The sequence below is a fragment of the Chionomys nivalis genome, chromosome 13 (assembly GCF_950005125.1).
Source record: "Chionomys nivalis chromosome 13, mChiNiv1.1, whole genome shotgun sequence".
Taxonomy (NCBI): Eukaryota; Metazoa; Chordata; class Mammalia; order Rodentia; family Cricetidae; genus Chionomys; species Chionomys nivalis.
Window position 1 is genome coordinate 5,419,884 of NC_080098.1, and position 27,649 is coordinate 5,447,532.

The following is a 27,649-nucleotide window of genomic DNA, read 5'->3' on the forward strand; positions in this document are numbered from 1 at the left end:
ACACTAGCACAAAAAAAAAAAAACCTAATAACCAGAGTTAACAACCACTGGTCATTAATATCACTTAATATCAAAGGACTTAATTCACCTATAAAGAGAGTCACAGGTTGGGCTGGAGAAATGGCTCAGTGGTTAAGAGCACTGGCTGCTCTTCCAGAGGTCCTAAGTTAAATTCCCAGCAACCACATGGTGGTTCACAACCAACTGTAATGAGATCTGGCGCCCACTTCATGCAGGCACACATGGAGGCAGAATGTTGTATACGTAATAAATAAAGAAAATCTTTAAAAAAAAAAAAGTCACAGGTTAAGAGAATGGATACAAAAACAGGATCCAACATTCTGCTGTTTACAAGAAACACACCTCAACCACAAAGACAGACATTACCTCAGAGTAAAAAGTTGGGAAAAGGTTTTCCAAGCAAATGGACCTAAGAAACAAGTGGGTGTGGCTATACTAATTTCTAACAAAATTGACTTCAAACTAAAATCAATCAGAAAAGATAGAGATGGACACTTTATACTCATAACAGGAACAATTCATCAGGATGAAGTCTCAATCCTGAATATCTATGCTCCTAATATAAAAGCACCCACATATGTAAAAGAAACATTAATTGAACTCAAAGCACACATCAAACCCCACACACTAATAGTAAGAGATTTCAACACTCCTCTCTCACCAATGGACAGGTCAACCAGACAGAATCTTAACAGAGAAATAAGAGAACTAACAGAGGTAATGAATCAAATGGACTTAACAGACATCTATAGAACATTCCACCCAAATAGGAAAGAATATACCTTCTTCTTGGCAGCTCATGGAACCTTCTCGAAAATTGATAACATACTTGGTAACAAAGCAAACATCCACAGATACAAAAAAATTTAGTAACCACTAAATGGTGTCTTATTGCATCACCATGGATTAAAGTTAGAGTTTAACAACAAGTCTACCCACAGAAAGCCTACAAGCTCATGGAAAATGAACAGTCAACTACTGAACCACCTCTGGGTCAAGGAAGAAATAAAGAAATTAAAGTCTTCCTTGAATTCAATGAAAATAAAGACACAACATACTCAAACCTATGGGACACTATGAAAGCAGTGCTAAGAGGAAAGTTCATAGCTCTAAGTGTCCACATTGAAAAAAAAAAAAAAACGGAGAAAGCTCACATTAGAGACTTAACAGTACAGCTGAAAGCTCTAGAAAACTCACCCAGGAGGAGTAGAAGACTGGAAATAATCAAACTGAGGGCTGAAATCAACAAAATAGAAACACAGAAAACAATCCAAAGAATCAATGAAACAAAAAGATGGTTCTTGGAGAAAATCAACAAGATCAACAAACCCCTATCGAAACTAATCAAAAGGCAGAGAAAGAACACACAGATTAACAAGATCAGAAATGAAAAGAAAGACATAACAACAAACACTGAGGAAATTCAGAGAATCATTAGGTCTTACTACAAAAGCCTGTATGCCATAAAGTTGGAAAATGTAAAAGAAACAGACATATTTTAGATAAGTACCACATACAAAAATTAAATCAAGACCAGGTGAAAAATTTAAATAGACCTATAAGTTGTGAGGAAATAGAAGCTGTCATAAAAAAAGCTCCCAACCAAAAAAAGCACAAGACCGGATGGTTTTAATGCAGAATTTTACCAGATCTTCCAAGAAGAACTGATACCTATACTCCTTAATGTGTTTCACATAATAGAATCAGGAGAGCCATTGCCAAACTCTTTTTATGAAGCTACAGTTACCCTGATACCAAAACCATATAAAGACTCAACCAAGAAAGAGAATTACAGACCAGTTTCACTCATGAACATCGATGCAAAAATTCTCAATAAAATACTGGCAAATTGAATCCAAGAAAACATCAAAAAAAATATCCATTATGATCAAGTAGGCTTCATCCCAGAGATGCAGGGCTGGTTCAACATACGAAAATCTATCAATGTAATCCATCATATAAATAAACTGAAAGAAAAAAAACATATGATCATTTCATTAGATGCGGGAAAAAGCATTTGACAAAATTTAACACCCTTTTGTGATAAAGATTAGGGATACAAGGATCCTATCTAAATATAATAAAAGCAATATACAGCAAGCCAACAGCTAACATCAAATTAAATGGAGAGAAACCTCAAAGCCATTCCACTAAAATCAGGAACAAGACATGGCTGTCCACTCTCTCCATATTTATTCAACATAGTGCTTGAAGTACTAGCAATAAGAAAACATAAGGAGATCAAGGGGATTCGAATTGGAAAGGAAGAAGTCAAACTTTCACTATTTGCAGATGATATGATAGCGTACATTAGTGACCCCCAAAACTCTTATCAAAGAACTCCTACAGCTGATAAATATCTTCAGTGATGTGGCAGGTTACAAGATCAAATCAAAAAAAAAAAAAATCAGTAGCCCTCTTATACACAAAGGATGGAGAAGCAGAGAGGGAAATCAGAGAAACATCACCTTTCACTATAGCCACAAACAGCATAAAATATCTTGTAGTAACACTAACCAAGAAAGTGAAAGATCTATTTGACAAGAACTTTATGGCTTTGAAGAAAGAAACTGAAGAGGATACCAGAAAATGGAACGATCTCCCATGCTCTAGGATTGGTAGGATCAACATAGTAAAAATGGCAATTCTACCAAAGGCAATCTATAAATTCAATGCAATCCCCATGAAAATTCTTCACAGACCTTGAAAGAAAAAGAATCAACTTTATATGGAAAAACAAAAAACCCAGGATAGCCAAAAAAAAAAAAATCCTATACAATAAAGGAACTTCTGGAGGCATTACCATCCCTGACTTCAAACTCTATTACAGAGCTACAGTAATGAAAACAGCTTGGTATTGGGGGAAAAAAAAGATATTGACCAATGGAATCAAATTGAGGACCTGGATATTAACCCACAAACCTATGAACACCTGATTTTTGACAAAGGAGCTAAAATTATAAAATGGAAGAAAGAAAGCATATTCAACAAATGGTGCTGGCATAACTGGATGTCAACCTGTAGAAGAATGAAAATAGATCCATATCTATCACCATGCACAAAACTAAAGTCCAAATGGATTAAAGACCTCAATATAAATCTGACCACACTGAACCTGATAGAAGAAAAAGTAGGAAGTAGACTGCAACACATGGGCACAGGAGACCACTTCCTACGCATAACCCCAGTAGCACAGACAATAAAAGCAACAATGTATAAATGGAACCTCCTGAAACTGAGAATCTTCTGTAAAGCAAAGGACACTGTCATTAAGACAAAAAGGTAACCTACTGAATGGAGAAGATCTTTACCAACCCCACATCAGACAAAGGTCTGATCTCCAAAATATATAAAGAACTCAAGAAACTAGACATTAAAATTCTAAATAACCCAATTTAAAAATGGGGTACTGAACTGAACAGTGAATTCTCAACAGAAAACGTTCAAATTGCCAAAAGATACTTAAGGTCATGTTCAACTTGCTTAGCGATCAGCAAATGCAAATCAAAACAACTTTGAGATACCATCTGAAACCTGTCAGAATGGCTAAAATAAAAAACACCAGTGATAACCTATGCTGGAGAGGATGTGGAGTAAGGGTAACTAACACTCATCCATTGCTGGTGGGAATGCAAACTTGTGCAACCACTTTGGAAATCAGTGTGGTAGTTTCTCAGGAAATTGGGAGTCAACCTACCTCAAGATCCAGCAATACCACTCTTGGGAATATACCCAAGATATGCCCAATCATACTACAAAAGCATTTGTTCAACTATGTTCATAGCAGCATTATTTGTAATAACCAGAACTTGGAAACAACCTAGATGCCCCTCAATGGAAGAATGAATAAAGAAAGTGAGGCTCATACCATTTTTATGTCCTTTCCCCACCAAGATCTTTAGTGTAATAATGAGAGCATAAATGATGACAGAATGGCTTCATCCCACTACTGATTTTAGGAGGCAGTGACTCACACTTTACTACTGAGACATCTCTCCATGTAGCTCTTGAACTTTCTTTACTGCTTTGGCTTCTTCAGATCTGGGATTACAGGTGTGACTCCCATACCTGGCTATCCACACTATGATGAGAGTTTTAGAAAATTAAGAAGTTCCCATTTGCTAAGTATGGCAGTGCATTCCTTTACTTCCAGTACTCAGGAGGCAGAGGCAGGCAAATCTCTTTGAGTTCTATGCCAGTCTGTTCTGAATAATAAATTCCAGGCCAACAAAACCTATATGATGAGACCCTGCCTCAAGCCAAACAAAAAACATAAGTTTTCATTATGTCCTACTTTGTTTTATAGTGCTGTGATAAACATCACAGCCAAAAGTGACATGATAGGGTAGACTTTATTTCAGCATGTAGGTACCAGTCAACCACTGAGGGAAGTAGCGGCAAAATCTATCACCTCCATATGCATAAAGGAAACTGATTTGTAATCTTGTCTTTCTCAGGTTTTTGGTATCAGGGTTATACAGATTAAAATGAAGGTTTTTGGAAAGCAGTGGATTGTCCTCAACCTTCTAAAAATATTTAAGTTTAAAGAAACTATTCTTTAAATATTTTATAGACATCATTGAAATTATCTGGCTCTAAGGTTTTCTTTATAGGAATATATATTAATTGCTTTTGTGAATACAAGACATATAATTAGGCATAATTAAAAATACATCCTTTTTTTAAGTGACAAGAAAGATATTTTTCTGTACCTCCCACATATCTACCACTTGAGTGTCCTGCATTCCTCCAGGCTCCCACCTGTTGTCACATGGCCTCAGGAACTTCCTTTAGGGCCACAGTGTGGGTGTGCTAACAAAAAAGTCCCTGCCTTCATTTATACCAAAGCTCCTCTTTTCAGCTCGTTTTGGATGTCACTCTAGATGGCTATATGATGTGGGGTAGACATACTTTCAAGTTTTACTTAGTAGCTTTGACATTTATCATTTTGATGAGAAATAAGATCTTATTCCTATTGCGGTTTTTCTTTTTTTTATATAATATAGAAATGGATACAATTTGTTTTAGACATTATCAGTAGTAAAACAGAAACCACTTGCGGTTTTTCAAGATTTTCTCTCCAGATTTTATATTTTAGAGTTGATTATTATACATCCATGTGTGTCTTTCTTTGCATTTTACCTCGGTAAAGTTCTCTTGAGCTTTTGTTTATGAACACAAAGTAGTAATTGCACTATGTCTGGCCTTGCTCAGTCATTGCATTGTTTACCTTTCTCCAGCCTTAGTCTCCTCAGTTAGGACTCAGATCCCACATATGTTACACATGGTTTACCCTATAGGTCTCTGCCATTTTGCCCATTTTGTGATTTTGATTTTACTGTTCCTCAGGTTGAACAGTTGTTCCTACTAGCTTATCTTCAGTACACCATTGTTTCTTATTCTTCATCTAATTCATGGGATGTTCAGAAAGCATCTTACTTCACACTATTTATTTCTGAAGCCTAATTTGATTTCTCTTATCATCAGAAACCTCTCATGTAGTGATCATCTGTGGATTCACTAGGGACTTTGTCTTTAAGTCTTTGAGTACATTCACAATAGCCACGTTTGTATTCTTGTCTGCTAACACTGCTGTCCTCTCAGAGTAGGGTTCTCTGATTACAGATACATCTTCCAAGTACTCACTTTCCTAGTATATTTCATTTGTATAGAAGAGGTGTTGGGAGGTGAGACCTTCAAAGAGTGTTTAGGTCATGTGGGCTTAGCACTAAGGAGTGGCACAGGGCCATTATCACAAAGAGACATTGTTCCTACAGGCATGGGTTCCTTATAAAATGATGATCTGGGGTTCCACTTGTGAGTCACTTCCTCTCTGTTTCTCTTTGTCTCTCCCCTCCCACTCCTACCCCATGTTATGATGCAAAAGAAGGCTCTTGCTAGTCTAATGAACCTCCCAGCCTCCAGAACTAAGACCTAATCAATTTCTATTCACTATAAATTATCCAAAATGTGGTATTCTATTATAAATTAGATATCATTTCCAAGTGGAATTTATCCAAGGTATACAGGTAGGTTCAACATAAAGGCTGATTAAAAAATAAATAAATGTAACTTATAATGTCAGGAGGCTAAAGATGAAAAATCACATGATCACAGTAATAGGCACAGGAAAACATCTTATAAATGAATCCAACATTCATAATGAGCTTTTCTGCAACTAGGAATATAAAGAAAATACCTTGACTTAATAAAAACCATCTCCAAAAACATACAACCAATATGATCCTCAATGACAAGAAAATTGCTTTCCCCAGAGACCAGGAACAATGTAAAGACATAGTCTCAAAACACTCAACATCAGACTAGAAGTCCTAGCAAACTCAGTAAGAAGAGAAAAAGAAATTAGATGACAATAAATAGGTAGGTAGGTAGACAGACAGATAGATAGGTAGACAGAAGTAGATAGGAAGGTAGGCAGATAGATAGATTAGATAGATAGATAGATAGATAGATAGATAGATAGATAGATAGATAGACAGATAGAGGTAGGTAGGTAGATAAATGGATATAGATAAGTAGATGACATAATGGTCTATGCAGAAAATCAAAAAAGAAACTGATGAATAAAAACAAGATTTACACACAAATGTCAATCACGTCCCTCTATACCAGCAACGAAGCTGTTAAAATTTAATTTAATATATCATCATTTACTCAGAGCCCTCTAAAAACTTTGAAAATACATCTTAAAATGTGCATAATATCCATGTGAGGAAAGCTACAAAACTCTGAAGAAAGAAAGCAAAGGACTAAATCAAGCAAGAGATACTTCATTTCTGTGAACATAAAATCCGCTGTATCACCAAGCTATCAGTTTATCCCAGATTAGAGAATCAATATCATTCGAAACCCTGTCTCAGAAAGGTATTTTGTAGACATTTTTCAACTGTAAAGTGTGTGTGGCTAGGCACACCAAACAAACAACAGAAGCATCTGTGTTCAAGAGAACAAAGTCAGAGGACTGACACTACCTCACTTGAAGACATTACATGGTAGGCAAGATGTCTCAATGGATAAAGGAGTTTGATGTGCAAACCTGGTGATGTGAAGTCAGCCCCTAAAATCCACATAAAAAGGGAAGGAGCAAACTGACACTCACAAGCTGCCCTCTAGTCTCCACATATATGCTGCAGCACACACGCAATGGAAACAAATACTTTCTAAAGTCTTAAGCTACATTGAAATGAAGATGGAGCAATATCAGTGTAAGATTACATCAATGGACCAGAACAGAGAAGTTAGAAATAAACTTAGGTCAGGCATGGTGGTGTACACCATTAATACCAGCAGTCAAACCTCTGTGAGTTTGAAACTAGCCTGGTCTACATATCAAGTGCTAGGACAGCCAGGGCTAAGAAGAAAGATCTTGTCTCAAAAAAAAGAAACGAAAAAGAAAACCTACATAAGTATAGCTGACTAGTTTTAAATGAATGATATGCAAATTAATAAAAATGGCAACAATTGGACATTCACGTGAAAAGATGGTTGTAGACATAGACCTGGTATCTTTTTTATTTTTTTATTTTTTTTTATTCTTTTTTAATTAAAATTTCCAACTGCTCCCCGTTTCCCATTTCCCTCCCCCTCCTCCCACATATTGCCCCCTCCCCCCGCTCCCCTCCCCCTATCCACACTCCACTTCTCCTCCCTCTAGTCCACTCCCCCTCCCTCTCGATACTGAAGAGCAGTCCAAATTCCCTGCTCTACAGGAAGACCAAGGTCCTCCCACTTCTATCTAGGTCCAGGAAGGTGAGCATCCAAACAGGCTACGCTCCCACAAAGCCAGTTCATGTATTAGGATCGAAACCTAGTGCCATTGTCCTTGGCTTCTCATCAGCCTTCATTGTCCGCCTTGTTCAGAGAGTCCAGTTTCAACCCATGCTTATTCAGTCCCAGTCCAGCTGGCCTTGGATAGCTCCCAATAGATCAGTTCCACTGTCACAGTGGGTGGGTGCATGCCTCGTGGTCTCATTTCCTTGCTCATGTTCTCCCTCCTTCTGCTCCTCATTTGGACCTTAAGAGCTCAGACGGTTGATCCAAATTGGGTCTCTGTCTCTCTCTCAATCCATCGCCAGATGAAAGTTCCTGTGCCATTCTCCTTGGCCTCTCATCAGCTCTCATTGTCCACCACATTCAGAGAGTCCGGTTTTATCCCATGCTTTTTTCAGTAGCAGTCCAGCTGGCCTTGGTGAGCTCCCAATAGATCGGCCCCCCTGTCTCAGTAGTTGGGTGCACCCCTCATGGTCCTGACTTCCTTGTTCATGTTCTCTCTCCTTCTGCTCCTCATTATAACCTTGGGAGCTCAGTCCGGTGCTCCAGTGTGGGTCTCTGTCTCTATCTCCATCCATCGCTAGATGAAGGTTCTATGGCGATATGCAAGATATTCATCAGTATGATTATAGGATAGGTTCATTTCAGGTTCCCTATCCTCAGGTGCCCCAATGAACTAACTGGGGACATTGCCCTGGGCGTCTGGTAGCCATTCCAGGTTCAAGTCTCTTGCCAACCCTTAGGTGGCTCCCTTAACTAAGGTATGAGTTTCCCTGCTCCCCAATCCAACCTTCCTTTAACCCCAATCACCCGATTCCCCCAGTTCCCCTCATCCTCTCCTTCACACTTTTCTCTCCCCATCACCCCTCATCCCCATCCCACCCCACCCCCCAAGATTCCAATTTTTGGCCCATCAATCTTGTCTATTTCCCATAGCTGGGAGGATATCTATATGTTTTTCCTTGGGTTTACCCTCTTGTTTAGCTTCTTTAGGATCACAAATTATAGACTCAGTGGCCCCTATCCATGGCTAGAAACCAATTATGAGTGAGTACATCCCATGATCTTCTTTTTGGGTCTGGGTTACCTCACTCAGGATCGTATTTTCTATTTCCATCCATTTGCATGCAAAATTCGAGAAGTCATTGTTTTTTACCGCAGAGTAGTACTCTAATGTATATATATTCAACACTTTCTTCATCCATTCTTCTATTGAAGGGCATCTAGGTTGCTTCCAGGTTCTGGCTATTACAAATAATGCTGCTATGAACATAGTTGGACAAATGCTTTTGTCATATGATAGGGCATCTCTTGGGTATATTCCCAAGAGTGCTATTGCTGGGTCCAGGGGTAGGTTGATCCCAATTTTTCTGAGAAACCGCCACACTGATTTCCAAAGTGGTTGCACAAGTTTGCAGTCCCACCAGCAATGGATGAGGGTACCCCTTTCTCCACAACCTCTCCAGCAAAGGCTATCCTTGGTGTTTTTGATTTTAGCCATTCTGACAGGTGTAAGATGATATCTCAAAGTTGTTTTGATTTGCATTTCTCTGATTGCTAAGGAGGTTGAGCATGACCTTAAGTATCTTTTGGCCATTTTAACTTCTTCTGATGAGAATTCTCTGTTCAGTTCAGTGCCCCATTTTTTAATTGGGTTAATTATCCTTTTAAAGTCTAGTTTCTTGAGTTCTTTATATATTTTGGAGATCAGACCTTTGTCTGTAGCGGGGTTGGTGAAGATCTTCTCCCAGTCAGTAGGCTGCCATTTTGTCTTAATGACAGTGTCCTTTGCTTTACAGAAGGTTCTCAGTTTCAGGAGGTCCCATTTATTCAATGTTGCCCTTAATGTCTGTGCTGCTGGGGTTATACATAGGAAGCGATCTCCTGTGCCCATATGTTGTAGGGTACTTCCCATTTTCTCTTCTATCAGGTTCAGTGTGTTCAGATTGATATTGAGGTCTTTGATCCATTTGGACTTGAGTTTTGTGCATGGTGATAGATATGGGTCTATTTTCATTCTTCTACAGGTTGACATCCAATTGTGCCAGCACCATTTGTTGAAGATGCTTTCTTTCTTCCATTGTATACTTTTAGCTTCTTTATCGAAAATGAGGTCTTCATAGGTTTGTGGGTTAAAATCCGGGTCTTCTATACGATTCCATTGGTCGACTGCTCTGTTTTTATGCCAGTACCACGCTGTTTTCATTACTGTAGCTCTGTAATAGAGTTTGAAGTCAGGGATGGTAATGCCTCCAGAAGTTCCTTTATTGTATAAGATTGTTTTGGCTATCCTGGGTTTTTTGTTTCTCCATATAAAGTTGATTATTGTCCTTTCAAGATCTGTGAAGAATTTTGATGGGATTTTAATGGGGATTGCATTGAATCTATAAATTGCCCTTGGTAGAATTGCCATTTTTACTATGTTGATCCTCCCAATCCAGGAGCAAGGGAGATCCTTCCATTTTCTGGTATCCTCTTCAATTTCTTTTTTCAATGCCTTAAAGTTCTTGTCAAATAGATCTTTCACTTCCTTGGTTAGAGTTACCCCAAGATATTTTATGCTTTTTGTGGCTATCGTGAAAGGTGATGATTCTCTTATTTCCCTCTCTGCTTCCATATATTTTGTGTATAAGAGGGCGACTGATTTTTTGGAGTTGATCTTGTATCCTGCCACATTACTAAAGGCGTTTATCAGCTGTAGGAGTTCTTTGGTGGAGTTTTTGGGGTCGCTCATGTACACTATCATATCATCTGCAAATAATGCAAGTTTAACTTCTTCCTTTCCAATTTGAATCCCCTTTATCCCCTTATGTTGTCTTATTGCTATTGCTAAAACTTCAAGGACTATATTGAAGAGGTATGGAGAGAGTGGACAGCTTTGGCGTGTTCCTGATTTTAGTGGGATGGCTTTAAGTTTCTCTCCATTTAATTTGATATTAGCTGTCGGCTTGCTGTATATAGCTTTAATTAAATTTAGGTATGACCCTTGTATCCCTAATCTCTCCAAGACTTTTATCATAAAGGGATGTTGAATTTTGTCAAATGCTTTTTCAGCGTCTAATGAAACGATCATATGGTTTTTTTCTTTCAGTTTATTTATATGATGGATTACATTGATAGATTTGCGTATGTTAAACCAGCCCTGCATCTCTGGGATGAAGCCTACTTGATCATAATGGATAATTTTTCTAATGTGTTCTTGGATTCGGTTTGCCAGAATTTTGTTGAGGATTTTTGCGTCGATGTTCATGAGTGAGATTGGCCTGTAATTTTCTTTCTTGGTTGGGTCTTTGTGTGGTTTTGGTATCAGAGTTACTGTAGCTTCATAAAAGGAATTTGGCAATGACTCTTCTGTTTCTATATTGTGAAATACCTTAAGGAGTATAGGTATTAGGTCTTCTTGGAAGTTCTGGTAGAATTCCGCATTGAAACCATCTGGTCCTGGACTTTTTTTGGAAGGGAGGTTTTTGATAACCGCTTCTAATTCTTCACTACTAACAGGTCTATTTAGGTTGTTCACCTGGTCCTGGTTTAACTTTGGTAAATGGTATTTATCTAAAAAAGTGTCCATTTCTTTTACATTTTCCAGTTTTGTGGCATACAGGCTTTTGTAGTAAGATCTAATGATTCTCTGAATTTCCTCTGTGTCTGTGGTTATGTCTCCTTTTTCATTTCTGATCTTATTAATTTGCAGATTCTCTCTCTGCCGTTTGATTAGTTTGGATAGGGGTTTATCAATCTTGTTGATTTTCTCCAGGAACCAGCTTTTTGTTTCATTGATTCTTTCAATTGTTTTCTGTGTTTCTATTTTGTTGATTTCAGCCCTCAGTTTGATTATTTCCAGTCTTCTACCCCTTCTAGGTGAGTCTGCTTCTTTTTTTTCTAGAGCTTTCAGGTGGGCTGTTAAGTCTCCAATGTGTGCTTTCTCTGTTTTCTTTAAGTGGGCAGTTAGTGCTATGAACTTTCCTCTCAGGACTGCTTTCATAGTGTCCCATAGGTTTGAGTATGTTGTTTCTTTATTTTCATTGTCTTCAAGGAAGACTTTAATTTCTTTCTTTATTTCTTCCTTAATCCAGGTATGGTTCAGTAGTTGACTATTCAGTTTCCATGAGTTTGTAGGCTTTCTGGGGGTAGCATTGTTGTTGAATTCTAGCTTTAATCCATGGTGATCTGATAAGATACAGGTGGTTATTAATATTCTTTTGTAACTGTGAATGTTTGCTTTGTTACTGAGTATGTGGTCGATTTTTGAGAAGGTTCCATGAGCTGCAGAGAAGAAGGTATATTCTTTCCTATTTGGGTGGAATATTCTATAGATGTCTGTTAAGTCCATTTGATTCATTACCTCCATTAATTCTCTTATTTCTCTGTTAGGTTTCTGTCTAATTGACCTGTCCATCGGTGAGAGAGGAGCATTAAAGTCTCCTACTATTAATGTGTGCGGTTTGATGGCTGCCTTGAGTTTTAACAATGTTTCTTTTACGTACGTGGGTGCTTTTATATTAGGGGCATAGATATTCATGATTGAGATTTCATCCTCATGAATTGTTCCTGTTATGAGTAGAAAATGTCCCTCTCCATCTCTTCTGATTGATTTAAGTTTGAAGTCAACTTTGTTAGGAATTAGTATGGCCACACCTGCTTGTTTCCTAGGTCCATTTACTTGATAAGCCTTATCCCAGCCCTTTACTCTGAGTAGGTGCCTGTCTTTGTGGTTGAGGTGTGTTTCTTGTAAACAGCAGAATGTTGGATCCTGTTTTCGTATCCAATCTCTTAGTCTGTGCCTTTTTGTAGGTGAGTTGAGTCCATTGACATTAAGTGATATTAATGACCAGTGGTTGTTAACTCCGGTCATTTTTTTTAGTAGTAGATTTTGTGTGTTTCCCTTCTTTGAGATGTGCTGGTAAAGGGTCTCTAGATGTCTGAGTTACTGTGGTCATTGTTGGACTCCTTGATTAGTGATTTTCCTTCTATTACTTTCTGTAAGGCTGGATTTGTGGCTACGTATTGTTTAAATTTGTTTTTATCCTGGAAAATTTTGTTTTCTCCATTTATAATGAACGAGAGCTTGGCTGGGTATAGTAGTCTGGGCTTGCATCCATGGTCTCTTAGTTTCTGCAGTACATCTATCCAGGACCTTCTGGCTTTCATGGTTTCCATAGAGAAGTCAGGTGTAAGTCTGATAGGTTTACCTTTATAAGTAACTTGGCCTTTTTCCTTTGCTGCTCTTAGTATTCTTTCTTTATTCTGTATGCTTTGTGTTTTGATTATTATATGGCGAGAGGATGTTTTTTTTTTGATCCAGCCTATTCGGTGTTCTGTATGCTTCTTGAACCTTCATAGGTATATCTTTCTTTAGGTTGGGAAAGTTTTCTTCTATAATTTTATTAAATATATTTTCTGGACCGTTGAGCTGCGCTTCTTCTCCTTCTTCTATTCCTATTATTCTTAGGTTTGGTCTTTTTATTGTGTCCCATATTTCCTGAATGTTTTGTGATGAGAATTTGTTGGCCTTGCTGTTTTCTTTGATCAGCCTGTTTATTTTCTCTATGGTATCTTCAGAATCTGAGATTCTTTCTTCTATCTCTTGTATTCTGTTGGTTATGCTTGCTTCTGTAGTCTCTATTCGTTTACCTAGACTTTCCCTGTCCAGCTGGCCTTCTGTTTGTGTTTTCTTCTTTGCCTCCATTTCAGTTTTTAAGTCTTGAACTGTTTCCATTATCTGTTTGATTGTTTTTCCTTGGTTTCCTAGGGTATCATTCACTGATTTACTCAATTCTTCAAACTTTCTGTTATACTTCTCATCCATTTCTATAAGGGCATTTTTTACATGCTGTTTAAGGGCGTCAATCACTTTCATAAAGTCAATTTTATCTACTTCTTCATGATTAAGGTGTTCATGTCCTCCTGTTGTGAGGTCGCTGGGTTCTGGTGGTTTCAGATAGTTTGTCAGATTGTTGGGTGAATTCTTGCATTGGCGCCTGCCCATCTCTTTCTCCGAATGCTCCCCTATGGATCTTCTTTTACCGGATCAGGTCCCCTTGCCTACTGATGTACCTTCCCAATGATGGCACCCTGCAGTGATAGCTCTCCTGGTGCTCCAGTGATGTCTCTCCTGGTACCAATATCAGATCTCCGTGCCCAAAGACGGCTCTCCTGGTACCCAGATTAGCTCTCCCACTGATGGCTCTCCTGGTGCCAAGATCAGATCTCTGTGCAGGTTGGGTAGTTCCTAAACAAAGCTCCTACCTTGCTTGGTGCAGGCAGGCCAGTGAAACAAAGGAAGTCTCGCCTGCCTACTTGCCCTGAGGATTTGCTCCCAGCACCAGACAGACTGAGCTGGATGGTGTTATGTGCCCAAAGAGGAAAGGGGGCAGAAGGAAGAAGGGTTCTGGATGCAAGCTGGGTGGGACAAGAAGAGAGAGGCAGTATGCAGGGTGTAGAGCCCCTGCAGGGAGCCCAGGGAGTATAGGGTGGGGGATGAGGAACTTCAGAGTTCCCTGTCCAGGGCTGCTTCCGCCGCCGCTGGTCACAAACTCACCCCGCTGCTGTTTCTCCTGGTGCCTAGATCAGATCTCCGTGCAGGTTGGGTAGTTTGTAAACAAAGCCCTTACCTTCTTGTTGCAGGCAGGCCAGTGAAACAAAGGAAGTCTCGCCTGCCTACTTGCCCTGAGGATTTGCCCCCAGCGCCAGACAGACTGAGCTGGATGGTGTTATGTGCCCAAAGAGGAAAGGGGGCAGAAGGAAGAAGGGTTCTGGATGCAAGCTGCTGGTATCTTTTTTAAAAGTATTATTCTCTTATATATTACAACCTGACCACCGTTTCCGTTCCCTCCCCTACTCTCGGTCTTCCCTCGTATCTCTCCTCTCCCCCAGACCCATGGCCCCTCTATCTCCCCTCAGAAAAGAGCAAGCCTCCCACGGACAGCAACTGAACACAGTATAATATGCTACAATAAGACCACAGACCTGGTATCTTAAGAAAAGCTAACTGAAAATGAATTACAGACCTAAAAGATAGGAAATGTCTAAAGAAATCATGGGAGAAATTTTTTTTTAATTATTTTTATTCTTTTTTAATTAAAATTTCCACCTGTCCCCGTTCCCCTTTTCACTCTCCCTCCTCCCAAATATTGTCCCTCCCCCCACACCCCTTTCCCTATCCCCACTCCTCTTCTCCTCCCCCCACTCCATTCCCCCTCCCTCTCGATACTGAAGAGCAGTACAAATTCTGTGCCCTGCGGGAAGACCAAGGTCCTCCCACTTCTATCTAGGTCCAGGAAGGTGATCGTCCAAACAGGCTAAGCTCCCACAAAGCCAGTTCATGTACTAGGATCGAAACCTAGTGCCATTGTCCTTGGCTTCTCATCAGCCTTCATTGTCCGCCATGTTCAGAGAGTCCAGTTTCAACCCATGCTTATTCAGTCCCAGTCCAGCTGGCCTTGGTGGGCTCCCAATAAATCAGTTCCAATGTCACAGTGGGTGGGTGCACCCCTCGTGGTCCTGACTTCCTTGCTCATGTTCTTCATGGGAGAAATCTAAGTGACTTTTGACAGAACACAAATGATAGCTCGTGAAAAGAGAACATTCTAAACTTTGTTAAGGTTGAATTTTTCTTCCTGCAAAAGAAACAGTCAAGAAAAGGGGAAGACAAGCCCCAGAATGGGAGAGAAATTGCACGAAAAATACTCAGATAAAGAAGTTACTAAAAAAAATCTGCAAAGTACTGTTACAACTCAATAATAAGCAAACAATACAACTGAAAAAATGGCTCAAAGACAGTAGTATACACAAATAAGCAAATAAAATCATGGTCAACGGAAATGTTTTTTTCTTCTCTCTTCTTTCCCATGTAGGGCATCAAGTCACAGAGAGGACACAGTGCTGTGCTCTCCTTATGATGGCCCAGATTCCTCTTGGGTGTTCTGTGAACAGAGAAGACATTCTCCAGGGCACCTGCTCTAAGCACACCCCATGCTTTGGAAAATTTTAAATTTAAACAACAATAAGCCAGCACTACACACCCAGTAGAATGGCCATTAGACAAGGCACTGACAGTACTGTAGTCTGGGAAGAATGAAGAGCAAGAATTCTAGTCTCCTTCATTCCATGAGAAAACAAAATGCCCAGCGAGTAGGATGGCAGTTTGATCATGTCTAGTGTTTCTCCAAATGAATTACAAGCATGACTATGCAATGGCTTCATTCATGTATGTTAGAATCGGGAAGCACCAGAGATACATAAGACGTGGTATAGCTGGAGGATGGAATATGACAAGCTGAGAAAAGATACAGAGAACTTAAAGACAGATTACCCAGCAAAAGAGGCCAATATGAAAACACAGTACTGCCACTATCTCAGGGTACATTAACAATACCCGTGGCTGCCAGGTGTGGAGGCAGAGAGTGGAATGGAGAACATTCAGGATAGTGCAATTGTCCTGTATGATTGCTACAGGGACAGTTGGGTACCATTAAACACTTCCCAAAGCCCACAGAAGTGTGCCATTGAAGTCAAAGCCTAATGGAAACTGTGAAACTTGATAGATAAGGATGTGCCAGTGTGGGGTGGAGCTCACCCCAGTTATAACAAATGCATCACACTGCTGGGGTTGGGCTGGAAACTGCTCTTGTAGCCTTATTTTTCTTTTTGTGATTAAAAAAAAAAACAAAACCAAGTGAGGAGTGAGTTTTGTAACTAATCATTGCTAAAGAAAAATTAAAGGATTAAAATATCAGCAATACAATGTAAACTTTATCAACAAAACCAAGATTTTTTTTCTATTTTTAAAATTTTTTCATACAAGATAGTTTAATCCTATTCTTTGGCAAGTGTGATAAAGGATGCTAGTGGAGGAGCATCAGACTTGGTAGTATACGCCTTTAATCACTGCAGAAGCAGACTTATCTGTATGTAGGCTGGATTAGCCTGATCTACATAGTAAGTTCCAGGCTAGCCAGAGCTATATAGTGAGACCCTGTCTCAAAAACAGAAAAAGAAGGGTAGGTGTACAAAGTTAGCTGAAAAGACTTCTGGGTTTTCTAAACAGATTCTGACATAGAAACACGCTCACTCCAAGGATGCCAGCACTGCCCAGAAGCAGTCAATAGCAAAGAAAGGAAGAGGAATGAGGATGCTGTGAAAGCCTGATGAGGCACACAAAGCAGAATTGTGTGAGTCTGAAACATTTGGAGAAAGAAGCTTGTTAGAATGAAATATATTCAATACATTGGTGTCAAAATCATCTAACAATTCATTTAAAAATTTGGTGGAATATGAAACACAATTTTTAAAATGCTTTAAGTGTATCCAGAAAAGTTTGTCTCCTCTCACAAAAAGAAATCTGGTATAATCTCATTTTTAATCTTTAAAAATGGATCTAATGAACAAGTGAAATAATTTAAGCTCTTAAAGTAACTGTTTTATAAAACCCTGGTGGAACCTTCATTTTCCTGGGGATGCCTCTATTGAGTCCTCCAAAACCTCTAAGTTGTCTGAGCTTCTATAAGCAATCCTAAATAAACTCAGTGGCTCACCAAACCCAAACTCAAACCCTAAACAAACAGGAAAACACTAATCATGCACCACAGAAAGTGAGTCAGTCTCTCCTCTAAATGCAAGGTTAATGTGCTTCCTCCAAGTGAATGATCTCTTTAGATGCCTGTCTACCGACTTTAGCATAAACAAGCCACTGTGGAACAGAAAGGTCCAGTGCTAACAGAAAGGTGATTCATAGATGGACTTCACCAAAAAGAAAAACAACAGAGCCACAGAAGAAATCTGGCAAAAGGAAGCATGCACTTGTAAAAATCCTCAGTTAGACAGCATCTTGGGCTGCTTTGAACTTGGCCTTCACCCTGGGCTCGCTCGGGCTATGGACAGCTGCCGCCACCTCCTGGACAACAAAAGGAGGTCCCTTCCTTTTTCCTCCTGTGAGTGTATGTAGGTGCAAGGTAGAACGTGTTCCCGAACACGTATGTGCTTAGGGAGGCCAGAGGTCAGCCACCCTTGCCTTTGCTACAGGGTCTCTCTTTAGCATGGAATCTGGTGATTAGGCTGGCTGGCTGGCCAGTGGGCCCCAGTGAGCCCGTCTCTGTCACCAGTGCTGGAATTATGAGCAGGAGCCACCATGCCCAACTCAGGCCTTCCTGCTTCTATGAAAAACCTGCTGAGTGACAGCCCTAGCCCTTGTCCCTTTACTTTTATTAGGAAAATAGAGTTTGACCATGACCCTATAGGAAGACCAACACTTTTTGGTATATGGTTTCCCTTTAAAGTCACAAAGTCAATCTTTGTTTCTGTGTATAGCTACATAAATTTAAACATACACTCTACTCTCGACAGCCACATAATACATGCAGGGGAAAGGAATAAAACATAGTTTCCTCTTGGACAACTGAAATTAGGGATCATTACCTAGATTTAGACATAACGTCAGCCAAACCCTGCTCCTGACTGCACAGAAAAACATCCTGACAGGACATGCTACAGTTTGCCTTAACTCACTTTACAAAGATTGTAGCTAAGCTCCCCTGTTGGAGAACAGCAAATTAAAACTGATTCTGAGGCTTCCTGACCATCTTCTCTACAACATCCTGATGGCAGAAAGCTTGTCTTTCCCTGCAGAAGTGCCAAACTGTGGGGTGGGATCCACGGCAATATCAGAGGAAAAGATGTGCTTTTCACCGATGACATTCTCAGTGGAGAGCCGAGTGGGGCTTTTACCAGCCGTTCTGTCTTCTCTTTGAATACTGCGCCCAGGTCCACTCCCCTGTCAACTCCATTATAAATCTGAGTTGTAATTTTCTTCCCTGCCCTTGCTTCAACTTAACATAAGAAATGCAGTAGAGCTTGAAAACAAATCTAACTGCTGGGTTCATATTTTGCTTCTCCTCCACAAATGTTTCAAAAGGTGGGAGAGAAAAATCAACATTTATTTTAAATTTAATTATCAAGGCTAGTTTATACAGAAATTTAAGAAGCCTTCAAAGGGAGTCATGGCACACACATGTGTCATACACATGTACACAACCCCACACTCCAAGCAGGACTTCAATAGTTGGTCTTCATATTGCACTTTATTTTTATATTAGTTATACATTTTATAAAGAAAATTATACTAAAAAAGCAATAAAACAGAACAGTTTCAGTATTACCATTAGATCACACACGTACATACATACTCTAAGTATCTAAAGTAGACAATGATGAAGACATAAACAATAAAAGAGTCGGTGTATTTTTTCATTCCTTAGTAAAACAAAGCTATTAGCTGTAAGCTGGAAAAAAAAAAAAAGCTTTCCTTCCCTAAGCTGCTTTTGGTCATGGTCTTTTATCATAGCAACAGAAACTGTAATTAAAACACGCATACACAAGCATGCTAAATGAACTACTCTTGACCTTGGCTGCTCTACGCAAAGTAAATAATGACACAAAAAATAAATAAGAGAGCCAAAAAACAGAAATCAAATCAAGTTCTTAGCCAAGAAATCCTTAATAGTTACCAAAAGTATGTAGGTTTCATGTTTCATATTCTGTAACTATAACAATTATAAATTGTAAATTTACAGTATGAAAAACAACTCCAGGGAAAATAAATTTCTTAAACATAAAATTAGATTCACTCTTCAAAATAGTCCCCACTCATAAATAGAATTAAAACTGATACTATGATTTAAAAAATATTAGACACTAAAGTGTTTAGGACGGGGTGCAGAGAGGTGTGCCTATAATCCCAGAGCCTTGGGGGAAGTAAGCCAAAGAGTTCAAGGTTAGTCTGGACCTTACAAGACCTGTTTCAGAGGTAAACTAAACTAAGGAAAATATAGTCTGGACCTTACAAGACCTGTTTCAGAGGTAAACTAAACTAAGGAAAATATTGTTTAGATGCTTCTACTATTTAAAAGATATGATAACAATAAACAAGTTATATAAGCAACCAAATAACTTGAAATAAATATGATGTCAAAATGAGTCATGGAGAATCCCAGGTAATGGCTCAAAACCACACTTTCATGTTTGTGGTCACCACAGCATCTAGAGAAAAATATTCACAGTAGATTAATTTCTTTTAAAAAGTTATCAACCAGAAACAAAGATGCCTTACAATAAGTGAATGATTAAGCCCAACTCTGGCACAGCACTACCGCAAAATGCTGCTTCTGGGCAGTGAAACACTACTGTTGATACACACACCTTGGATAACCAAGGACTTGTGCTAAGTAATAAGGGCTTATCTTAAAATGTCACTGTGTTCATTACCTTTCTCATCACTGCAACACAGTTCCATGACAGAAGCAAGGTAAGGAAGCAGAATGAACTTTGACCTGTAGTGTGGTGACAGGACCAGCTCCATGGATATGCGCATAGCAGCAGGTTTTCAGATCTTGATGAACGAGTCCCAGAGAACCAGACCGAAGTTGTGCTAGACTATAATCCTCAAAAACCAACTCCACTAACCCAGCTTCACGAGTCAGGCCCTAATCCAAGAGGATTCCATAACCTGCACCAATTGCTAGGAGCCAACCACATATGCAAACACACAAGCTTGTGGGAGGCAATTCATATCATGCCTCAACAATCATACGCCATGTGATTCCATGTATCTACTCTTTCAGTACTGGAGACTGAACCTAGCTCTTAGCATAGGCTACCTACTCTACCACTCACCAATATCTTCCATCTGCTAAAGATTTTTAAAGCTTTCTAAAGATTTATTCATTACAGACCTTCAGCCCTGGACCCAGCAACCAGCAATCTTTGTTTCTACACACGTGCCTTCATAGCTTCATTTTCTCACTCTTCCAGAGCCTTCCCGTCAACACACTAGCCATCTCAATATTTTCTAAAATAATTACCCTTCCATCTACAATTCCCTGTCTTCCACAAATGCTTTGATATTTCCAAATTCAAACCCTTCTGCTCTTGTGTCCCCCTTTCAGGAGCCAGGGACTAGCAGGTTGTGAGTCACCTGTGAAGATGTGGGTAAGTTATTGGCTTCCTGGTGCCAGGGTTTCTCTGTGGTTTTTGTGTGTGTGTGTGTGTGTGTGTCTTTTTTTTAAAACAAGGAAAGTGTCATTCTAAGGTAAGACAAAGGGTTTTTTTTAAACAGTTCCATAATTTCTTATGGATAGCACTTTGGAAATTGATGGAGGAGAGTCATCTTTCTATCTGTTGCTTTCATTGGTTAATTAATAAGGAAACTGCTTGGCCTCTGATAGAGTAGAATTTAGATAGGCGGAGTAAACAGAACAGAATGCTGAGAAAAAGAAGCCGAGTCAGGCAGTCACCATGATTCTCTCACTCCAGACGCAGGTTAAGATCCTCCCTGTTAAGCCACCAGCTCGTGGTGCTACATAGAATATTAGAAATGGGTTAGATCAGTATGTAAGAGCTAGCCAATAAGAGGATGGAACTAATGGGCCAGGCAGTGTTTAAAAGAATACAGTTTCTGTGTAATTATTTCGGGTAAAGCCATGCGGGCGGCCAGGTGCCGGGGATGCAGCCCCGCTGCTCCTATTTCAACAGAGTGGCACCCAACGTGCTAATGAACTCCATGTAAAACCTGAGAGGGCTTAAAAAGGACAGAGAGAGAATTTAACAGCTTTTTGCTGTTTGTGGGTTGCATGCCACAAAGAAATTGTCCTGACTCAGCAACAGGAAAAAACTGGCTGTTTTAAAATGCCGGCTTTCTGGGCTGTGCTGCCATTGCGATCTCTGTCTGACTCCTGCGGGAGACAGAGCTTTTGAATGGAGCATTTGGAGTAAAGTGCTACGATTTGTTTGATGGCAACTAGACTCACTGTGTGCCTAAAAGGAAGTCATTTTGTGCTGCGGCTCAGAGGCACAAGCAGCTCCACCATGCTACTGGTGCAATGTGCAAGGATCAGAGGCACGAGTGGCTCCGCCATGTTGGACTGGGCGGGGCAAGCAGGCAGTACCTGTTTTTGACCTAGGAATGTCACAGCTTAGGTTCTTAAGCACTTAGCGATTTAAAAGCACAAAACAAAGGGCTCCTGGATTCACAATGGAACAGATTCAGACACTGCTGGATGAATGTACCTAGGCTTGAGAGAGAGAAAAAAAATATATAAAGAATAAAGTTAATGTCTTAAAAAAGGGTAAAGTCTTTAAAGAGACAGAGTACAGATAGTTATGGATTAAAAGAAATAAAGGTAAATAAGCCACGTAGAAATGGAAAATTCACAGAGAGTCTGGATTCTTTGAATTATTGTTTTCTTTAAAATTTTTGACTGTAAAGGAGCTAAGTACAGACAGACATTTCATTATATGGGCTGCCAAGCTAAACCAGAATGGATATAAGGGTATTATGATTTCAGAATTTGGGTCTAAGGATATGATGCTTTGGAAAGGGTCTTCTTTTGTTTTCACAGAGGATGAGACCCTGTGGATTTCTTCTATCCCAATATGGTATGATAGACCACGCCCTCCTGAAAGGTTGCTGTGAACACCTTCAAAAAATTGCTTCGCTCAACTGCCAACTGAGATGAAACTAACACACAGGTTACACCATTAAAGACCTGATTAACAGCGCCCCCATTCAGCAGGAAGCAGTTTGGAGAGAAAAGGCTGCGCCATGTTCCCAAATATTGTTTATAAATGTTCTTTTACATTTAAAGGGGGATATGATATAGATATGAATAATTTGCATTGATGTGGATTTTAAGGTCAATTTTGTTTTAGGTATATGTATTTCTGATCTTGATTAAGGTATTATGATTGTATAGTTCATTTAAAAATGTAATGTATAATTAGGAAATATAGGTGGCTAATGGATAATTATAAATAATAGTCAAGCTTGTAGTCATGTTAGTTAGATTTTCTAGATATATAGAGATATTTCAATTAGATAGGCATTCTTCATATCTTTCAAAGACTACAGAACATGGCATTTAATGTTTTAATAACTTAGGACTTTTCATGACAATGAGACACGTCTGCTCCTGACAGCACCAATCTACTTCAAGAAGAAGATGGGCATCGAAGAGGCTCCTTATGGAGTTTGATAGCCATTTGGGCATGAAACTGCTCTTGCCTGGACTGTTGCATAAACTGGACACAAAGAATTCGTAGAAAAAGGACTGCTGAACTTGCCTAAAGGTGAGATGATCTTTCAGGGTTCCTGACTCATGAAAGAGTCTGAGAGACATTCTGCAGGACACAGCAGAAAGTGACTGAACTGTCTTTGAAATTTCCTGCTTCATGGAAATGTCTGCTGGATACTATGGGCCTGAAGGCCGAAGATGAATGCCTCAACGGTACAGAGGAACTTTGGGTGACTGTCCAGGCAGCCAGCGAGATATCTCTGTCATTTCTAGAGCTTTGGACTTCTTGTTGGCTTAGGTAATATTATATCCTTCTGGAGTCTTTGATGGAGTTGAAGAATGGATACATAGTTGTAGTTTTCCTTAGTTATGATAAAAGATAAAATAGATATAAATATTGTAACTCTAATTCTTGCTTGATAACTGTTTTGCTATATGTAATTTTACTATGTTAAAATGAAAGCCTTCTTTTTTGTTTAAACAGAAAAAGGGGAAATGATGGAGGAGGGTCATCTTTCTATCTGTTGCTTTCATTGGTTAATTGATAAAGAAACTGCTTGGCCTCTGATAGGGTAGAATTTAGATAGGCGGAGTAAACAGAACAGAATGCTGGGAGAAAGAAGCCGAGTCAGGCAGTCACCATGATTCTCTCACTCCAGACGCAGGTTAAGATCCTCCCTGGTAAGCCACCAGCTCGTGGTGCTACATAGAATACTAGAAATGGGTTAGATCATTACGTAAGAGCTAGCCAATAAGAGGATGGAACTAATGGGCCAGGCAGTGTTTAAAAGAATACAGTTTCTGTGTAATTATTTCAGGTAAAGCCATGCAGGCGGCCGGGTGCCGGGGATGCAGTCCCGTCGCTCCTATTTCAACAGGAAATATCTGCCAAGCTGTTAACCTTCCTCTACTGTTGGCTACTTTCTCCTCTGGTTGCCCCTCAAGCGTTCTCTTCTACTGGATTACAGGAGCAACTCCTCAGTCACCCCTGAGAAACTTTAAGGTCTTTGCCTCCACTCCTACAACCACACATCACTTAGGCAATTTTGGAAACAAGTACCAGATCATATTCCTTCTATGACACAGCTGGCTAAGCATCTTCCCAGTCATCTATTCTTACAGAATGCCTTTACATTTATTGTGTATGCATGTCACCACACCCATGGAGAAGACACAGGACAACTTTTAGGAGCCAATTCTTTCTATGTGACTCCTAGGTCACCAGGCCAGGCAGCGTTTTTACCCACAGAGTCATCTCATTGACCCCTCATAGAACTTAGATGTCACAATAGGTAGCAATATGCTCAACCTATATTCCCTGGCTTCCTTTATAATTAAATGTGGCTCGGTGGCTATGTCCAGGGAGTCCTATGAATAGGAAGTTTCATTTCTCTAAAAGGAGTGACCGCTATAAGGCAACAAGCTGGCCTCTCCTTCCTGCAGGGTATTTCTCACACTGTAGAATTGGATATGAGAAATATAGTTCCATTGCCCTGCAGCAATACAAGACATGGAGTCTTCTTGAGAATAAAAAGACTAAGGATGGAGATGGCTGCCATACATCATCTAATCACCATTTGACCTTCTCTTAAAGGATAAACTCTCAAATGTTCAACTGACCATCCTGAATTGTGTCAAAACCCTTCCATATGGGAACCAAACTCTACCTGGTTTATGAAGTCCATATGGTCTAATTCCTGTTCACGTCCAAACTTCATACACAGTCTTGTTATTCCCCGGGATCTCAAGCTGGATCTGTCCTGACATTTTCTTAATTCAGTCCCTCTTCCCCGAATGCTTCTCTCCCAGATTTATGAATAGTAGGCCTTTCCTGTTATTACAGCCTCAGCTCAAATGACATTTGCTCAGAGAAAGCTTGCTTGAGACTCTATGTGGTATTTTCTCCTACCCATTATTGCTGTTTCCAGATCATACAATTTGTTTTCACTAAGCCAGGCAAACTGGAAGAATGAAATAAACCTTTGCTGAATAAATCAATGCATTATGGTATTTCAAAGATAATATATTTTATGGCATGGTTTGTTATCAGCTTGAACAAAAACATAAAAACAACACAAATTCCAAGTACATTAATACCTTTGAAATAGACACAAAAACCAGTAAACAACTATGAAATAATAGAAGCAAATTAGTATTTGTATACTTCTGGGATGGGATTGCCCTTTTAAAACTTTATTTATTTATAAGTATAACATGGTGCCTGTAGAGTGAAGACAAAATGTAAGCTGGGGGAGTTGCTTGTCCCACTCTGTAGAATTGAACTTGGGTTGCATGCTTAGTGGTAAGCACCTTTACCCCCTATTTCTCCAGCCCAGAGTTGGTTGCCTTCTTAAGAGAAATTCAGAAACAATAAAGGTGACTACCTCTGTCCACAAAAAAAGAGGAAATGTTTTTTTGTTGGTTTTTTTTCTTTAATTACAGATCTATAATAGAAAGCACAACCAAGCACAAGGCTTTCCCAAGTACATATCAAACATATATTAAAGGGCACTGCATTAATGCCTCAGTTGGTAAAATCCTTTGCAAGCTCTCCAGAACCCATACAAAAACCTGTGCACACTTGTAATCTCAATGCTGTGGAGACAGAATCTGATGGAGGAAGATCATTGGTTAAAAAATAAAGAAACTGCTTGGCTCTCATAAGTTAGAACCATAGGTGGGTGGAGTAAACAGAACAGAATGCTGGGAGGAAGAGGAAGTGAGCTCAGACGCCATTTCCTCTCCTCTCTGGGGAAGACGCCATGCTGCTGTACTCCAGAGCAGACGCGATGAAGCTCCGACCCAGGATGGACATAGGCTAGAATCTTCCTGGTAAGCTCACCTCAAGGTGCTACACACATGAATAGAAATGGGCCAGGCAGTTTGTGTGTCGTTATTTTGGGGCATGAGCTAGCCAGGCGACCAGGAGCTGGGGCGGCAGGAACACAGCCTGCAGCTCCCACAACAGAATGGCGCCCAACGTGGGGCAGCAATTTCTTGGGTCTGCTCTGCTTGCTAGAGGCAAGCAAGTGCTCTCATCTAAGAGAGGCTTCCTGACTCAGCTTTGGCTGCAAAACCCTCAGCCCTTTTAAGAGGTCCTGCCACGAAACACTTAAAACGGTGTTGATGAAAAGCTGAAGGCATGCTTTTCGGTTTTCAGCCGTAGCAGGAAAAAAGTTGTGCTGTTTTAAAATGCTGGCTTTCTGGTCTGTCCTGCCAGGGCAAACTCTGACTGTTTGAGGCAGGAGGGCTGACTACAGAGAGAGGACTTGAGTGTTGTCTGTGGATATAGTATTACAGTTTGCTTGCTGGCAGGGACCTTGAAACGCCACAGAGTTGTGGTGATAAACATGGCTACAGCCAGTACCTCAGCCATGAGGCTGGAAAGCTAAGGAATGGGCTGGATCCAGCCATCAAAGCCACAGCTTTAAACCTACCTATATTGCTCAGTAATTTAAAGACTCATGTGATCAGAAAAAGAGAGATATACAGTAAAGAGAGATTCAAAGACAAAGAAAATTTCTAAATGGTTTACAGTGTGTTAAAAATATATGCAGGCTAAAAGTTAAAGTTCTTAAAGTAAAATAAAAACAAAAATGAGGAAGAAAGAGAATAGTTGGGTGTGGTAGTACACACCTTTAATCTCAACACTTGGGAGGCAGAGGGAGATTGACCTCTGTGACTTCAAGGTGTGGCAGTACACACCTTTAATCCCAACACTTGAGAGGCAGAGGGAGATTGACCTCTGTGACTTCAAGGTGTGGCAGTACACACCTTTAATCCCAATGCCTAGGAGGCAGAGACAGAGGATTTCTGAGAGTTCAAGGACAGCCTGGTCTACAGAGTTATTCCAGGACAAAAATATACAGAGAACCTGTCTCAAAAAGCAAAAAGTTAAAAGTAAAAATAAATGAAATAGAGGTTAAAACAAAGCTGCACAAAGATGGAAAATACACAGAGAATCTTGATACTGTATGCTATTATGCTCTCTTTGAATGGTTTGAATGCTGAGAAAAGAGCAACATCTGCTAAAAGATATTTGTTTATAAATGCTGCTGAACTAATCCAACATAGATATTTTGAAAATACCTTCACTTTAAAATTTGGATCTAAGGACATGATGCTTTGGAAAGGAGTTTCTTTTGTTTTCACAGAGGATGAGACTCTTTGGATTACTTCTATCACAATATGGTATGATAGATCACGCCCTCCCGAAAGATTGCTGTGAACACCCTCAAAAAAATTACTTTGCTCAACTGCCGACTGAAATGAACCTAGCAGACAGGTTATCCCATAAAAGACCTGATTAACAGCGCCCCTATTCAGCAGGAAGCAGTTTGGAGAGAAATAACTGCGCCCATATTCCCAAATACTGTTTATAAATGTTCTTTTACAATTAAAGGGGGAGATGATATAGGTATGAATAATTTGCATTGCTATAGATTTTAAGGTCAATTTTGTTATAGGTATATGTATTTCTGATCTTGATTAAGGTATTGTGATTGTGTAGTTCATGTAAAAATGTAATGTATATAGGTTATTAATAGATAATCATCAAGTTTGTAGTCATGTTAGTTAAGATTTTCTAGATGTACATAGATATATTTTAGACAGGCAATCTTTCAAAGATTATAGTATGGCATTTTAAATGTTTTAATAACTTAGGACTTTTCATGACAATGAGACACTCTGATCCTGGCAGCACCAATCCACTTCAAGAAGAAGATGGGCATCGAAGAGGATCCTTATGGAATTTGATAGCCATTTGGGCA

At 39.6% G+C, this 27,649-nt stretch overlaps 1 non-coding gene across 1 annotated transcript; it reads right to left on the minus strand.

Moving 5' to 3' along the window:
- Positions 1-15,660: 15,660 nt before the first annotated feature.
- On the minus strand, positions 15,661-15,786 carry LOC130886256 (small nucleolar RNA SNORA11). Its single transcript, XR_009058241.1, has one exon. It is a non-coding gene; the product is annotated as a small nucleolar RNA SNORA11 (small nucleolar RNA).
- Positions 15,787-27,649: the final 11,863 nt, after the last annotated feature.